Source organism: Octopus sinensis, linkage group LG1, assembly GCF_006345805.1.
Source record: "Octopus sinensis linkage group LG1, ASM634580v1, whole genome shotgun sequence".
Classification (NCBI taxonomy): Eukaryota; Metazoa; Mollusca; class Cephalopoda; order Octopoda; family Octopodidae; genus Octopus; species Octopus sinensis.
The window spans coordinates 69,598,759-69,604,758 of NC_042997.1; positions in this window are offsets into that span (position 1 = coordinate 69,598,759).

The window sequence follows — 6,000 nt, forward strand, 5'->3', positions numbered from 1 at the left end:
CCAGTGTCACTTTGATGGCATGCACTGCTCCCTCACTCAATACTACTACTACTACTACTACTACTACTACTACTACTACTACTACTACTACTGCTGCTGCTGCTGCTGCTGCTGCTGCTGCTGCTGCTACTACTACTACTACTACTACTACATCTACTACTACTACTACTACTACTACTACTACTACTACTGCTACTACTACTACTGCTGCTGCTGCTGCTGCTACTATACTACTATACTACTACTACTACTACTAATAATAATAATAATAATAATAATAATAAGAAGAAGAAGAAGAAGAAGAAGAAGAAGAAGAACAACAACAACAACAACAACAACAACAACAACTTGGAGTATTGGGCATGATAGAAAGACATATGAACGAAAACGTAGATGCTATACTTTGATCCTCAACACTATACACTATCCAAAAACAGCCCTGCTAGGAACAGCCCACATCCTACGCAAGACACTATGAATTCAATTATACAACCTAAACAAAATAACCCACAAACACAAAACACACTCTACACAACAATTATCCAGTGAAATACACTTGCACCAGTAATCCAGAAAACCAAGGCATTACACACTCAACAAACAATACAAGCAGTAATACAACAAAAGACGGCACCTCACCTCAAAAGAAATAAACTAGCACAGTACAATACCGACAAGAGTTTGCGCACTGTCACCAACAGGAAAGAGCACACAATGTTGCACACACCCCAGCAACACGGTGGTGTAGCAGGTGATGCAGTAGAAAATAATAATAATAATAATAATAATAATAATAATAATAATAATAATAATAATAATAATAATATAAAGATCTTGAAATAGAAATCAGCAAAATGTGGAACCTGAAGACTAAAACAATACCTGTTGTCATAGGTGCCCTGGGAATGATAGAAAAAGGGGCTGATTGCTACCTATCTCAGATACCAGGAAACCCCAAAATGGCAGAAATTCAAAAGATAGTGCTCATGGGAACTGCTCATATCCTACGCAAAATACTTTGTATGTAATCTCAAGGTTTAAAACAAACATTTTTTTTTTAGACATCCACTAGTACAACACAAAAAAACAACCAAATATATGGCACACTAGGCATAACAACAACGTGAACTTCCAACCTGTTGTCTCTTGAGGTCTCCGGGTGAGACTTGGAGCCAACTTGTACAAATATAAAGCAAAAGTCAAACATATAATAATAATAATAATAATAATGATAATAATAATAATAATAATAATAATAATAATAATAATAATAATAATAATATAATAATAATGATAATAATAATAATATTTACTGCGGAATACATTGGGCATGTTTCCAAACGCTCCAAGTAAGTTCAGTTGAAAATATTTATTTACACCATGATTGGTGTTGTTTTGCAATATTTATTTTATTTCAATTTGGGAATAGAAACACCAAGAATCTGTTACTGGTTTTCTGTGGGTGTTTAGCCCCCAGAGGGGCCATATTCGTCCCAGGAAATAATTTCGGCGTGCGTTTAATTTATTTGAATCAAATACAACTCAACAAGATGGCGGACCGCGTCTTGAGAGAGTTAAGAAAAAATAAAACAACCCCTCCTACGAATATGGTAACGGCTGAAGATTTCTCTCCCCTTCCCTCCGTTACTGGCATCAATACAAGGGAAAGGTAGGAGGAGAAAAGCAAGACTGTCACGGTACAAAGTCAGTCGGACAGGAAGAACAATAGTTGTAGAAATAGCAACAGTAGTAGCAACGACAGCAATAACGAGAGCAAAACTGACAACAGCAATAACAAAAAAAGCCCATTACCAACAACATCGACAAGAACAACAACAACAACAATGGCAGTAGCAACAACAATAACAGCAACAACAACAACAACTACAACAACAAGGAGAACAGCACCAATAACAAAAGCACGTTCACAGCAGCAAGAGCGAAGAACAAACAACAAATTACCGTGTACCTCTCAACTAGGGACAAGATGCTAACATAGGCATGGAAACTAATGAAACAAGAGAAAACTTGAGCCAGTATGACTATTTTGTTAGAGGCAATTGAAGCAGTAGAAAGAAGAACGCTGCTTTTGAGATGCAACTCAGCAGACACGGAAAGAGCGGCTTTAATATCTCTAGTAGATATTGAGGCGGAGCTGAGGTGTATCAGAAATGACATCGAATACATAGCGAGGGACAAACAATACTGTACCATTTCGGTGCTGTTTAAGTCAGAAGCCCTCGCTATGAAACATTCAATGACCCCCTACAAAACCGGCAAAGTCTTTATGTACCCATTCCCCATGGGGAAACGTACAGCGCATGTCCGCATTGCTAGGATCACACCAGGACTCGATACGTGGTGGATTCTGGGAGGCGTAATCGCGGAGGGGACGGATATTGTCCCGATAGAGGCGACAAGAATTGTCAGGGAGGACTGATCCGGGGTTGACCTGGAGATACTGCTCCAGATCAGACCCGAAAACAAACAAAAAAATCCTGGACCACATCCGTCTCCAGAACAGGACAGTGATACACATAACTGTGGGCAAAAGGCTGATGCTCCCAACTGGTACAAAGTGCAAGAGGTCAAAGGCCTCCACTGCTGAGTACGCCGGGACAAGAGCCACAAACAACACCAGCACCGGTAAAACCGCCAGAGAGTTCAAGATTTTGGCCAAGCTATTAGCAAAGAGGTTGGCGCTTATCGTCGAGGGTTCGGTTGCAAAGGCGCAAACCTGTGTAATCCGGACTAGGTCCATACACGACAATCTTCACCACATGCGATACATCATAGAAAGGGTACGGGGTAAATCTGGCTTCGGTGGAACGCTGATGAATTTAGATCAATCGAAAGCATTCGATAGAGTCGACCATCGATATCTAGAAGCTTTCCTTAAAGCGGCTGGCTTCGGCCACATCTTCAGAGATTGGATCGCTGCAATGCACAGTGGCATCTGCTTGGTGATCAAAGTTAATGGTCACCTCTCGGAACCGTATCAGATATCCCGATCGGTCCATCAAGAGTGCCCTCTCTCCTCCCTTCTGTACATATTGACCCTTGCGCTTTACTGCGGAAGTTGGAGCTGCTGCAGGGTATCCCGCTCAAACCAGGATACAGAAGGGCTGTGTCGGTGTGTGCGAATGACATCACGGTGATGGTGTCGGACACCTCAGAAATCGAGGTGATCGGCACATCATTGGAAGGATATGAAAAGTTGACGGGAGCAAAATTTTAGCCCGGAAAAGTCGGTGGGCTTGCAACTTGCCACCTGGAGAAGAAAGTTCATGCCGTCCAACAGCGTCGTTGGGCGCTGGATAGACGGACGGGTAAAGTTGCTTGGGGTTTGGTTCGGACTAGACCTCCAGGAAGACCAACCGTATATCGAGAAAAGGAGTGTCACCCTCCTAGTGCTTCTTGTGTCGTGTGGTTCTCCCACCATGTCTATTTTGCTGGGTTCCTCTGGTAACTCCCTTAAAAGCCATCTGCTGGCCGTTACCTTGGGAGATCCAATGTCATACGGGTAGCTCCGCTTAATGCTCGTATGAGTCTATACGAATGTCATTCACGCAATCATTAGGCTCTCCGGTACTCTAAAAGTGTTGGGGCTGCAGATGCCCACTCAGTTTCAATGTTCTCGTTTTGTGCTATGAGAGCCATAAGCTTTTCATTGGCCCTCCTCACTAGCACAAAATCCCGCTCCTGCGCGGATGGTTGCTGTTGTTGTAGTGACATTTTTCTTATTAAAATTTGTTGTGTTCTGTTGTGGATGTTTGCGATGCTGTTGGTGATTATGGTGCTTATAGTGTTGGTGTTGTCATCAGTGTGCCTGTATTTGCCATTTCTTGGATTTCTCCCTTTTTTCTGTCTCTTGTTTTTTTTTTTAGCTTTTAGGTTTCCCCCTCATCATCACTTGGATGCGTGGGGGAGTCCCTGTCTTTTATGTTTCTTCAGGTGTTGTTTGTTCTGTTTCTCTTACAGTTGTTTTTGTTGCACCTGCTACGGTAGCTTCCGCCATTGCTGTTTGTGCTACTCCCACAGCCATCTTTACTGTAACACCTGCCTGTTTTGTCTCCTTGGCTTCGATTTCTGTATCTATCTCCCTGTCTTTCTATTGTTGTTGTTCTTCTTCTTTTTGTCGACACATGGATTGTGGTGCTTTCATTTGGACATTTCTTTCTGCCCTTCTCTTCTGGCTCTATGGGCAGAAAAACCGTAAGCGGCCCGTAGAACCACAATCGTTACACCTAGGCTTTCTGCCCTCCACGTTCACCCTTAGTTCTACTCCATTCGAGATGGAAATGAGGTCTGGGACTTTCTCTAACTGCTCTGGCTTCATGTGGAGAAGAACCTACAAGTTAGTCCCAACCCAATTCTCCCTCTTCGAGCTTTTAATATCCAAGATATTCTCTTCCCCGTCCGTACGAATACAGGCGAGAATTAACCATAAATCCAAGACTGGTGGGACACTTGGCGCCATAATTCATACCGCCCTTCTTCCTATGTACGTTGGAAAGAGTGTAATTTCCTCGGGGCGAAGAGTAGCCACCGAGCTCTCAATCGCCTGCCCCACGGTCTTAAAAAGGATCTCTACTCCACCGTACTTGCTTGCTCTCGCAGTGTGGTGGATATCCTGCCATATGTCTTTCAAGGTTTTTCCCACCTGGTCGCGTTTAGCATTTTTGAATTTCTTTGTCGTCGTGTTCACGCACCTGTACACAACTGTCCGTTTGGCTGTTGCTTCAAGCACATCGCTTGGAGGCATTAATTCTACCCTCCTTCCATCCATTTTCATATATTTTGCTGCTTTGTTTAGTTTTTCTATTTTGTTTTCCAATTAGATGTTAACCAATTCCATAGCTGCAAAAGCAGCTGGCTTGCAAAACGATTTAAACAACAAAATACAGTATAGAACTTTTTAAACAGGTGAATTAGCCATAAACTTACAGCGCTCCAAAAAACACCTCCGCTATGGTGACCAACAATATAATAATAATAATAATAATAATAATATAATAATAATAATAATAATAATAATAATAATATAATAAATAATGTTTTGTCTTGGTATAAAAGATGGGCTACAGCAAATATTCTGCTCAATACCACAGATTGCTTGTCAGTTGTTTGACCTTAACCAGTTGAGCATGTCCCTTAGTGGCTGACGATATGTGCATCTCTGATCACGAGCAGAAGTAGTGGGGGAGCATCATAGCCATGTGTTGAGAGGGATTCTTTGGGGTTTGAATAGTTCACCTCTGGAAACATGGGTGGTTCTTTCAACATCCTTAAACAACCCTTATTCAGGGACCGTTTGAGCGGGATGGGCTACTCAACCTGAAGAAAATTCTAACTGGGCCCCACCTGCAAGGTCATGTGCTGTTTATCTTGATATGAGATCACCATGTCGCGCACATATGGTTGTGATGCATGTGCCTGGTGTACCTTTATCAGACGGGTAGTCATGATGGGTATATTGGGCTTCGTATATTTTACCCCAGTGTCACTTTGATGGCATGAACTGCTCTCTCACTCAATAATAATAATTATTATTATTATTATTATTATTATTATTATTATTATTATTATTATTATTATTATTATTATTATTATTATTAATTATTATTATCATTATTATTATTCATTCTTTTATTATCATTATTATTATTCATTCTTTTATTAATATTATTATTATTATTATTATTATTATTATCATTATTATTATTCATTCTTTTATTATTATCATTATTATTATCATTCATTAAAGGACATGCAACAACATAAACGACAAAAACGGGACGATACATATTTTCTGCGTATAAATAACAATTTATATTGAGCAATTTGCAACTCCCAATAAGGGACGCGCTTTAAGGTCTTCGTGGAAAAACCCATAAAAGCCACGGGTGCCTGATCAGCAGGGCAAGAGCCCTTCTTTAATTCCCTTTTTACAGGTACACGCTCAGAATTGGTCTTTTCACACTGGATATTCTTCCAACA